We start from the raw sequence: 12,803 nt of genomic DNA, 5'->3' as shown, positions 1-12,803 counted from the left end.
GCGCTGGTGCTTGCTCATAAACGTGCAGCAAAGAAACGGACGCCAAAAAGGAAGCTTTGCGCTAAACATAACTCTATGCACGCTTATAGACGCCTTGTGGGTCCTGAAACCATGTCGGAAACAAAACACAGTCGCCAACCAAAGTATGGTTTGCGTAAAGCAATTTCGTTGCATCGATTAGCACACGAAAGATTTTAGCTGAGATACAATATACACTCGCTCCACAGTGAAAATACGACACAAAAATAGGAAAGCACGGTAAGCCGGCTGTCACGCGAGCAAATACTCACTGCGTAGTAGCGTGTGGCGCACACGCACTTATAGGCTGCTATCCACAACCTATTTCTACTTCAGTGCGAATCACTGCCTCTAAGGGAAAAAAATTTGAAGAAAAACGAGAATTACTAAATAACACAGCCGTAAGACAGGAAGGGCTGGACATGTCACGGAAGGTGAGATGATGGTGCGATGACGTGCATTAACATGCATCGGACCACCCTGTAGTCACGAAGGGGTCGTGCCGAAAGTAACGAGGTGCCAAAACTTTGGATTTCGCGAGGGAAAACACGGTTTTGCTGTCTGTGCGCGATGGGTGGGAACACACTTCGGAAGCATCCGCAAAAAATGAGAAAGGCTTCAGATTACTTGGGTGAGATGGCCGCTCTAACAAGAGCGAGAAGCTAACTCCAAATAGTTTGTGCACACGGAGGAAGCTGCGTCGGCATGGTAGATATAAAACAGTCTGTGATTTACCTTTACAAAATTGCACTGAATCAGATGTGTATAAGAATAGAAATTATAACTATTACACTGTGACGAAAGACAGAATTAGTCACCCAGAAGGAAGTTACGTGGCCAACATGCGATGTGCACAAGGAAAAAAAAAAGAGAAACGTACCAGCAGAGTCCCTCAGTTTGAAGGACTCTGGTTCCAGGCAGAAGGGGGGGTACTTTTGCGGAGAAGAACAAAGGCTGCGCACTCGCAAGCCCTGCTTGGCGAAGCCTTGGCTCTCCAGGTGGCTTCTTTGGAGCAAGAAAATTCAGGAAATGTATTTTTTGTCCCAAGGGCGGTGGTCCGCCATCTTTGGGGGAAGAATCATAGGAAGACTCTTCCTTCGCCTTCCTCCTATCACGCAGTTTTGAGTAAATAAATTTATCATCATCATCATCATCATCATCATAATCATCATCAGTCGCAAGAATCCGCCGGGATAGTTGGTTAATACTCATCACAAATAATGGCCCCACGTGTTGCGTGGACGATGTTTGCTTTTTCGTTTGGGGGTGTTCAGTTGTACACAAATTAAGGAAGGCGACGTTACTGGTGTCTATGGCAACAGACGTCCTGTAAGGGCTGCTCTTGTGGAACGAATGTGGTTAAGGCGGAAGCCTCAAATGGCCCGTTGAGCGAAAAAGCCGGCATCCAGCGTATGTAACAGAAAATCGGCTCCTTCACGAGGCGTTTCACAGCCCCTGCTGCAGTGAAGCTGTAAAGAACGGCCAGTGTTTTCAAGTATGACGCGCGCGGCCTCCCCATTTCGAAGTAACGTGCGGCCGGTGTTTGCCGTCGCCACGTTGACGCTGCCCCGCCAGCACCCCCACCGTTATTGCTTGAGCGGTGATTCGCGCAGTATACTTGCTGGCTGCGCGTGCGCGCTCCGCTGCGATAAACCCAGCCAATCTCTCTTCCCTTACTTCTATAACTGCTCTCTAACTTGGTTTTTCCGGGCATGAGCATGGGTTTGCGTGGGATGAGTTTTCCGCGTACACAGGACCGCTTGATTTTTTCGCCTAGCCATATAAAGCTTCGCTTTAATAAGGAGGTGCCCGGCTGACTGCTGGCCTTGCAGCTTCAAGCCAGCCTACCGAGGGTTAAGGGGAAGATAAGGGGGGGATGGTGTGATGATGCCAAATGAATAGTTGGACTCTCCGTTGGCCTGTCCTCAATAAACCGCAAAAAACGAGGAATGTGGCGCTGCACCGGTGCTGCAGGGGTTTAGTTCGGCCCACCCTAACAAAGCGCATGTTCAAGTACTAATGGCTGCCGCTAGATATACTGCCGCGAGCACGACGGAGTAGCGCGCTGGCAGAATACGCCCTTTCATCATGCAGCATCATGCTAGTGGAACACCGGATGAAGGAGGGGGGGGGGGGGGGGGGGTATGGGATCGAATTGGTGGGCGAAAATGTAGGCATGGGAGGCTGCGGATCTGTAGACCCTTGGTGAACACGGCGGGTGAGCCTTAGAAGGAGCGGGAAGGAAAAGAGGCGATGAGTGGAAGCTTGCGGCTCTCAACTCTTATTGGGGGCCCATTCTGGGGTTCGCACATAAAAGCAGCTAAATGCACGCACTGGGGTGTGGTAAGTTTTGTGGGTGTGCAAGCCTGTACAGGTTTACGGGCTGTGGCAGCGAGGTCGGCTTCTTTGTGTAGTTGGATCGGCGCTATTCGAGTTATACATAGTAGTAATAGTAAATACTTTTTATTTGGCCGAAACCACAGGACAAACAAGATATGCATAATCAATTGTATGTTTACTTTTTTGCACAAAAGTTAGACTCCAGAATGAGTAATGACTTCTTCCAGGGCAGCTTGTTTGATTAGGCTGCCCCAGTTTGTGGCTAGTTGCATAAAATCAATAACAATATGAACTAGCTTTTAAGAAACGTCATTATGGGAGATATCGCCAAACAGCTATTGTCTCCGCTTGGTTGGCAATGTTGGCATACTGTCGAATAAATTACCTCGGTCCACTGGTGTTGACACAGTAGTAATCTCTTGCCGCTCTCTGGGCCGTTCACCGACGCGCCCGGGAACTAAACCTTTGCGCGAGTCGTGTCTGACCCTATAGGAAAATTTTTAAGAGAACAGTTCCGTTCGGTATTTTTTGGCAACTTTGTAAATCACAGGTCGTTTGAAGGTTCGATTATTTTAACTCAGCTGACATAGCAATTAATCAAAATGCACCAATATCCTCCGACGGTCCACTACACCATGCATTAATTTTAGTTTATTGATACAAAATCAACAATTATCCCTTTAATTCTTGGTACAAGTAGCTTTTAAATATCCGGTAGGCATAGAAACAGTTGCCACCCGCCGCGGTGGCTCAGTGGCTAAGGCGTTGCGCTACTGAGCACGAGGTCGTCGGTTCGATTCCCGGCCGTGGCGGCCGCTTTTCTGATGGAGGCGAAAAGCAAAAACGCCCGTGTGTTCGAGATTTCGGCGCACGTTAAAGATCCCCAAGTGGTCAAAATTAAGCCGGAGCCCTCCACTACGGCGCGCCTCATCGCCTGCGTTGCGTTGGCGCGTTAAACCCTAGAATCAATCAATCAGAAACAGTAGCCATTGCCGCATGGTTGACACACGAGGGGTGATAATAAGACTCACCATTAGTCATCTACCTCCAGTGCGTCGTCGTTGAAAAAGCAATAACACCGGGTGTGCTGGCTGACTGCATGTGACCAGGGGGCGCCATTTCGCGGTTCAATCCGACTCCCCTCCCCCCGTGTTTGCGTGAACGGTGATCACGGGCGTCATTGTCAGTGTTGTTGTAGACATTAAAACCTTGGCGCACAAGTATATGGCTCAAGCGTGCGGTTATAAATGACGCACAGCGGTCGTTGCAAGGCTATAACTGTGGCCGAAACAGGGATCTACAAGGGCAAACACAATTCAGGAACCCCGTCTATTTTTCGCGGTGTACGTATACAAGTACGAGTGCACAAACGCACCCGCACATTTCCATTTCTTATCTTTTCAATCTGCAGAGGCGACGCAAACATTTACAAGAGTCCTTCGATGTTACGCGCTTGTCCCCATTAGTCATGCGGTAGGTTCTCTTTAGCAGAAACATCGCCCTGAAAGGAATACTCACGGCGGAGAATGAACCAGAACATTAGAAAAACACCCACAGTCGCATTAACGTTGCTATAGGACGCATCTGTTTTTTTTTTTTTTTTACTTAAGACATTTTTTTGTTGCTTTTCGTCCTCTCCTTTTCAGTTCGTAACCTAATCAGAAAATCTAAATAAATGTTGGGATCGGCCAATTGGTTATAAAGAGTTTGTAAAAAACATCGAATATATTTTTTAAAGAAACATCAGAGGACTCTTATGCACTATTTGTGGGGGATGATTTGAAAGCACGAATGCCCTCAAAAATGAAAATGAAGTAACGAAATGTCCAGCTTTTACATAATCAAGCCCCACATGCGATAAACTATATAAAGAAAATGAAAGATAAAAAAAATGTACATGAACTAACAAAATCCCGAAAGGTGAAATCCAGCGCCTTCATGTGATTAACTAAAATAATTTTAAAAAGTTACGCCGGAAGCGGGACCGAAACCGTAGTCAAAGGCAGATTTTGGACGGATAATTGAAGCTAAATGAAAGGTTAACCAAGTGAAACCAAGACTTAATCAGACTAAGCCAAGCTTTCATTTTGCATATCCAGGGTTGGCTGAGCTAAGCCGCAGCAATTTTTTTATTACGGAAAAGGACGCCCGGCGCCGGCTTTCTCGCTCAAGTTGGCGCTGTACAACGCTACCGTTAACCACCTGTACGGAGTGCACGCTCGCATTTTATTGCTGAATAAAATCGTTTACCAATCAAAAACTAGAAGGGACATCTAAGCCCTTTTTATGATGCAGTGAATGAGAAATCATTTCTGTCTTATTGCGTGCTCCATCTAGGACCACGGGGCTAGTAAATAAGGACCATCTAGGTGCTAGTAAATAAAGATTTTTCTTACACGAGCATGATCGTGGTGACAGTTCTAAAACATTCAATCGCCATTGCTCAATCGGACAATATTTCAGTCTATGAGTCCTGTGATGTACACGAGGACCTGTCGAGTAATGATCCCTCCGCTGCGCCCTGACTGCAGCTGGTGGCTGGTGCGCCGCTCGGCGTGACTCGTAGAAGCAGACGGAGGGAGAAGCTTGGCGCGTGCTAAAATGTCCGCAAATGTAACCCCGTCCCTTTTATTTGTTTTCCTTCTGGGGCTCATGCTACGGAGCCTCGAGGTGCACTCGTTTTTTTGTTGTTTTATTTGTAAATGCGCGCTATTGAACGGGTAGCAGCCAATGCGAATTCATATGGTGCGTTTGTGAGACGGCAGTTTTACGCCCCATAAGCCACTTAATGCCTTCACAGTAATAAATCGTCGCAAGCTCATTAGGCTTCCCCACTGGGCATCCCTGTTTTGTGTCCCACGTGCCCAGTTGTTATCAGCGGCCGCAATTCCGTTGCTGTTTATTGGTCGTACTTTAAAGGAGCCATGAAGAGAAAATACAACTTCGTGTAATTTGAAAGAACTAGAATTCAGTATCTCACTCAGCTCCATTACAGCCCCAAAAGATGTTTTTTTTTACGAAAAAAAGCAAGAAGTATTTAAAAACTTTCAAATTTTGCGCCGCAGTGACGTGTTATGAGCAAGAATGACGTCATACGGGCCAACAATAAAACATAATTTTCAGTGCGTTAAGTGCACGTTAGCATTCACTTGATGCGGTCAAATGGAACTAGAGGCCCCATTACAGACGTCCAGTCATGTGTTGTCGCGACAGGTCAGTTAGTCGGCCGCCAATCACACAAACAAGGTTCCGTGACGTCATAGAAAAGTTGCGGGAAATTGGCTAGGGCGTCGCGACTGCTTCACACGTTTTCTTTAACATCTCCATTATTTGTTCGAAGATTGCGATAATATTGGTAGCATTGTTATCGGGACTAAGCAGTCTCTCTAATAAACCCAACTTTTATTTTGTCTTCATGGCTCCTTTAACACCAGAGCTGTTTAAGGTTGAGCTTTGTCCGTTGGCGTTGCCCCAAAAATACCAAGAAAAAAAAAAAAAAACACTCCACCAGCGCGTTCCGCCTGGCACGACCTTCGCCCAGCCCCGTAGGCGGAGCCAAGCCTCGCCTAGCTATGACATGATAGCGCGCACCGGCACCGCTCGACCTTCGTGAACAGTCTGCCCAGCGTTCGTGACGTGACCTCTCGCGTGCTCTTCTCCTCTCCAGTTCACGTGCGTTAACGCCTCAAGTGGGGAAGCACAGAAAAGCTTACGCTACAGATGCCGAGTGTGCGAAGCCGGTTGCTGCCGGTTCTAGCGCGTGCTGACGTGGTCCACTTTGGGAGAGACGTGAAAGCCTGCGGACCAAACGATCCGGGCCTGCCAGTCATGGAGAACATTCAGTGGAAACTTAGGAAATCCATGTGAGGGGCAACAGCCGGTTCTCCGACGAAGGGAGAGGGGCTCCCTTCTCTGCTGTTTCTCCGGCCTTGCACCACCAGTGCAACCTGCGCATATTGTTTTTGTTTTATTTCATAAGTTGGTCAGGCAGTAAGCACAGACCAAATGATTACAGATACACGAACTTTCTTTCATCTGAGACATTCATTATGAGACATGAAGCCCCGAATAATTGACATTCGTTGTTTGCAAACGACAAACAGGCAGCGGCAAATAACATTCAAAAGAGGCATAAAAAGTGACATTTTGGTTATTTACCGACCGGCCGTCCCATGGGTTAGGGTTCAATTGCATAACGAACTTCAGATGTATAAGTGCCCATTGTAAGCGAAACGCTTTTAGCGAATAGTCGATTTGACTGTAGCGGCCTATCAGCTCTGAAAGCATAGCAGTGGCAAAAAATAAAATGCCTATACGACGCTGTCAACAAGCTCACTAGAAAACTCGTAAATCTTTATCAATGTCGCAAGCAAAACGAAATAAAAACATTGGCCCTTTCAGCGCTCTAACGACTCTCTTTACCGTTATTCATGCCCACGCAAATACTTTTCTGTCTGCATTTTTGTGCTTGCCTGCAAGTGCATACGTGCCTCGAAGAATCATGCGCTCACGCGGACAGCTGTTAAAAAGCCAGACAGAGAGAAAAAAAAAATGTTCCCAAAATCCCGCGCAAGTTTCGTCGAAAACACCGAGTGCAAAGACAAAACCAGTGTTCCCGGGGCGGAATAAATTGTCAGAAATCCATCTTCTTCCAATTTTGCTCGTAAAAACGAAAGAGGGAGGGGAGAGGCCAAGCAGGCTCATTTCTTCCGCTGATGCTGTTCATGTCATCTGCGAGATACAAACACACGCACGCACTCTCGGTCGGCACCAAAACAAAAGGGCAGCACAGAAACCACAAGCAATCGACGAAAGAAATACAAATGGGTAAATGGAGAAAGAGGTCATAAACAAGCCCGCACACTCTAGGAAAACGTCGGGAAGAGAGGGGGGAGGCGGAGACGTGTGCTAGCGAAACCCGTTGCGAAGCGAAAAATGATGGATGAGTCGGAAATATGACGGTAATGCAAATAGTGCCGCGCTCGCGTCCTCGCTGCGCTGCTGCCGGATCGGCGGCGATGAGGAGCTGCCGCTCTGCGGGGCTGACAAGTCCAGAGGAGACGGCGTGACAGAGTCGCAAGGACCCGACCATTCATCAAAGCCGCCGAGAGGCCGTGGCGCTGGCAAATGACACGTCATCATCGCCGCCGCCGCCGCCGCGGCTGCCGGCGGCGGCAGCTTGCGCGCTTCTTCAACCGGGCGCCGTTGCGCTCAGCGAATGCGTGGTGTCGGCGCGCACTCGTCGCTGGCACGAGACGACGACACAATGAGGGTGAACAGCGCGGCGCCATGTGTTTGCAATAGGTTAACTAGCCGCGGAATTCTGTAACAAAGAGGCACGCTTTACGCACCTCTGCCGAAAGGATATTTACCCATTTGGACGGGTTTCCTTCCCCGTCACAATCATATGGCAGAAAGGGCGGGGCAGAGCGAGAGAGGGGAGGGTAACAGAGCCCTTGAAGTAACCACTTGGCCCGGGATCTCGGTGAGGCAGGAAGAGCGAAAGGACGGGGGAAGTAAGGGAGGGAGCGAGAAGGAAAGAGACGACAGTGGATGGGATGGGATGGGTTTGCTAGATACGGTAAGCAAGGCGTAGAAGAAAAAAACCGTACAGCAAAACATCCAAGCAATTGTTGAGAGTTTCGCGGTCGGAGAGGGGTGTAAAGAAAAAGCATACAAATAAACAAGACAGGAAATCTCATAAAATTAGATGACAAAACATAACAATCGTAAACCATCCCAAAAATCAGCACCCTAACTCACAATGATTGTTTAACGGAACTCTCCGGGAACGCTCGGGCAGTTTGCTTTAATTTTATAACCAAGGGGTTTACTATACACGGAAAGTAGAACCAGCGCTTAAATTTTGTGCGCGTGCCCATGCATTCAGAGCCGCACAGCCGCACAGCCGCGTTGATCCGTTGATCGACATTTATCTATTGCTCTCAGGACCTAAGTAATGCCCATTCACCCCCTCCCACGTCATCGCAATCTTTTTTAACAGCGCCGCTGTTAAAGCTAGAGCTTGATCCGGCGGCTTTAGCAAAAGATACAAAGAAAAAAAAAAGCTGTGCCACCTGTAATGGGTGTACCACCGCTGATTGGGTATTATTGCCTTTCGCGCCTGCTCGAGTGTGAGAACAAGGGGCACACGCGTATGCCCACCCCGTACAGTATTATTTAAAAGGTGATAGTCTTTCATGGGCTACTAAAACAAACAAAAAATGACGCAGCTTGATCTAGTGGTGCAGGACTGGAGAAGGAGGATGAGGAAAACACCTTATTGAAATCAAAGAGCTCAGTCAGAGGGGGAGCGGTGGCGGAAGTCCACAGGGCCCCCGCGACTTCCATTGCCCGGGAAGCTCCCAGTGGGACGAGGTAGGGAGGGGAGACAGGGGTCGTTTGGACATTCACGTAAGGAGTGATAGTGTCCTGTGCGCCGTATGAGAGGCAGGTGGAGGAGGAGAATTGAAGTGGGGGTGAGTGTAGGAGTCGTAAATGGAGGAAAATGTGTGTGCCAAGGCTGGAGAAACAGCATAGCTGGGGGTCGACCTAGCTTCTGCCCCGCTGAGATCCGCTGTCAGTGTGGGGGACCGACTGGAACAGCATCGCGAATTCCGCCTAAACTTGGCCTCACCCCTGATCACTTCGCCTAGCCAGAGTCCTTTAAGAACAGTATTGAAGGACTCTGGCCTAGCCTAGCAAGAACATCGCTAAACCTAACAAAAAATAGCAAAGCCTGGCAAAACCTAGCAAAACTTAGCAAAACCAGAAGAAGTTCGGTTGACCCCCAGCTCCGCTGTTTCTCCAGCCTTGCACATTTAGCGCAAGCTGCGCCAATTTTTTTTTTTTTGGTTTTCCTAAAATAAGCAAGAAGTGGCGTATTCATGTATTTCGCTTTGAACCACCGAAGCTAATATGTGTACTGTGAGATATATTACCCCTGTGTTTATATGATTTCAGGGCTCAAAAACAGAACAGGGGAGCACTGCGCACGCTGCTCCACTGCTCGTCCACTGCTGTTATAGCACAAGATGGGAAAATAATGTACGGAGGCGATTTTTGATAATTGATCCCGTCATTCTTAACGTTCTTCAAATTCTTACAGGAGGCAGTTATTAAAGCGATACTCTAGAATTCCCAAACCTTTCCTAAAACGTTTTTATAATAAGCTTGGGGCTCCTTACGAATCTATATCGTTTAGTAAAGTGGCGCAATATTTATAAATGATGCACCACAACAACCGAATAAAAATACCATCACCCCACCAAGACACACAAGTACAGTCGGTAAAACGCTTGTCTATAACAGCGATTTCAACTTCAACCAGCTACATCCTAAAACTGCCGAAACATACTCGTTCCAAACATGTCGGAGGCAAAAGCGAAGGGCTAATACTTCAGAATTCCGCAGTAGTTTAATTCAAATCCCGCTCCGGCGGGGCAGGATAGGGCTGAGAGTACGAAAGCTGTGTTATAGACAAGCCTTTTACCGGCTGTACTTTTTTTCTGCTTTCGTTTGTTAAACAACTAGTGTATATTTGCGAGGTTACTATATTTGCGAGTGTTCATACCGGAATAAAGTGCGCGCTGCAGAAATGTAGTGACAGCGTTGTTGCACACAACCTGTGCGACCTTGGAGAAGCACCACTACACACTGTGCCGAATCGAATTATTAACGTCGAAGGGAGCTACAGAGCTTGCCGTCTCCCTATAGATTGTGCTTTCAACCCGATCCGGCTTGTCTCAAACACATGCCCTTAGATGGTGCGGCACGCCCTCTTGCCATTTTCGTGTTTGATTTCGCGCAACACCTGTTCTCGCTGCGCAAGAATACACTAGCTCAAACACGTGCTGTTTTTTAGGTGCGGAGCACCTTAGGACCGCACAATGTCCGTCCGCGTCCGTGCGCATAGCAGTTATCGCCAAAAAAAAAATCACAGAGGCACCGGCAGGATTCGAGCCTGTGTCTGGTAGACCAGACAGAGTTAGTGTGAGTCGTCTATACCAATTGGGCTATGACCGTTTTAAGTGCGAATGCCCTTCTTAAGCGAGCCTGAAGCGTCCGCCGCCGGCCGCATTCCGCCGCCGTCCGCATAGCAACAGCTGCGGGTGCGCGCGCTCCTCGTCTTCCTTGGCAACGGGGGGAGATGGGCGCGCGCTGCCTGGCCGCTGACATGGCACATACCCACGTGGGGGATTGGCCAGGAATCGGGCGTGAGAAGGGCTAATGCACCCGCTTAAAGGAGTACTGACACGAAATTTCAAAGCTGAGATCCGCTCTAGCAATCAAGTACAACGACAACACAAATAGGTGTCTGTGCATGGCACATACCCACGTGGGGGATTGGCCAGGAATCGGGCGTGAGAAGGGCTAAAGCACCCGCTTAAAGGAGTACTGACACGAAATTTCAAAGCTGAGATCCGCTCTAGCAATCAAGTACAACGACAACACAAATAGGTGTCTGTGAATAAATGCATCTTTCTTTCTTTGTAGTTGTGTGTGTGTGTGTGATGTCTCTTTCGCGAACATTACCGACCCGCGCAAATTCAACTCGTGCATTCGCACTTACACACTCTCCCCCTCGGGGAAGTGCTAGGGAATTTTTTTTTTAATGCAGAGCATTTCAGATAGTCGTAGTCCGCATCCCTCCCCCTACACTATATAAATAAAAATACTATCCGGCGCCTGGTTTCGATCCCTCGACCCTGCGGGCGGAACGCAATGTACATGGTGCTCTACCCACTGCGCCACAAAGCCGACACAGAATGGGAGGCTACGAACACGCCTTATATCCTTGACTCATTCAAACTACGTCAAGAAGCTGCTGACAACGCATTCACTACCACCAACTCCCCAAACACTAAACGTTAACGCAATACACCCACCCCCTATGCGACGCATTTACTCGAGTCCCCCTCGCGGGGAGATGGGCCCAATTTTTTTCTTTATTTCCAAACAAGCACCGCTTTTACAAACATAAACATCATTTTCACAACAAACCCATACTAAAACATAAAATCGCTGCTCCCGCTCTGGGATACAGCGCTGGTGGCTAGAATATTTTTATCTTTGTTAGCCTTTCCAGTTGTGACAGCCATTCCGGAACACTTTGTTGGGCCTTTTTCAATTCAACAAACGAAACAATAGCCTCCTGAAAATACTCTCTGACTGGGCGCGCGTCAATGTCCGAGTGACGGACTGGCAGCCGACACCTCCATATGCTGTGCAGGGCCAATAACATTATAATTGGGCTACGACCGTGATTTAGTACACGAGAGTCAAACGGCTTACTGCCTCGCCTATAACGGCGGAGTACCTCCCAATGTCCGTCCGCGTCCATCCGTGTGCACACCACCATCAAGCGAAAATCAAGCGCAATTCGATTTGAGCCGTGAGTTGCAGTTTGAGTTAGGGAATAATCAAGGTGCAACTCACGGCTCAAATCGAATAAAGGTCGGGGCGCAAATCGGATGTCACTCGGGGCGCAACTTGGATGTCATTTTGAGTCCCGGTACTCCGCACCCTCGCCATCATCCACGGAGTGGAGATGCTGCCATTTTTTTTCTCTGCACCAGGCCAGCCCCCATCAGCCCTTCCTCCCACGTTTTTACCTTGTGTCGGCAAACAGTTCCTCGCAGGAAACACCTCAGCCCAGACGACAACCTTTTCGGACTATGAAATGACCTATGCAGGCTTCTATTTCACTGAAAAATTACGTCCATTGCCGTCAAAAAAGTTCAATCTAGACAACTTCTGTTAAAATGATGACACATCATTTTATTTCATTTTACTTATGAGGCCCTAAGATCCTGATGTCACTGCGTAAGGGGGTGTAATAATGGTGCATTTTGCGTTGAAGCAAAAAAAAGAAGCTAATCATGAGTAATAAGGTAGAAGCAAAACAATAACAGTAAGACACTATGCAACTTCAGACCAAACAATAAAGGACCGCGAGCGCGCACGCACACACACATGCACACGCACGCACGCACACGCGCGCACACACAGACACGTACACAAACGTACATACACACGCGCACACACACCCATGAGTAAATCGCTTCTGAATACTGATGGGGTCTCACTACATGAGCGTGATTAGGTTGGAGTTGATAGCACCTAACTTTTCGTGAAATTCTTTCCAGTCAGTACATACTACGTTATCGGGTAGGGCGTTCCAAATTATCATTGCATGTATAAAAAAAGTATTATTCGTTGATGACGTGGGGCCATTGATACGTGCAATTGGGTGACTTTCAGGCGCGAGGAAGTTCGTGTGGGCGTTTTAAAGAAAGCACTTCGTGACTGGCCCGGAATGGCAAAAGAACGCGCGGAGAAGGCACTGGCTGGAAATTATTCGGTGTGAAGAAAGGCCAGAAAGGCCGACAGAATGCTTGAGTGAAGTGACAGTGACATCGTAAGAATACCGGAACGGGATGGAG

This window comes from Haemaphysalis longicornis, unplaced genomic scaffold (assembly GCF_048455015.1).
Source record: "Haemaphysalis longicornis isolate Haplotype H1 unplaced genomic scaffold, Haemaphysalis longicornis Haplotype H1 scaffold_1, whole genome shotgun sequence".
NCBI classification, from domain to species: Eukaryota; Metazoa; Arthropoda; class Arachnida; order Ixodida; family Ixodidae; genus Haemaphysalis; species Haemaphysalis longicornis.
Note: the sequence above shows the minus strand (reverse complement) of the source record.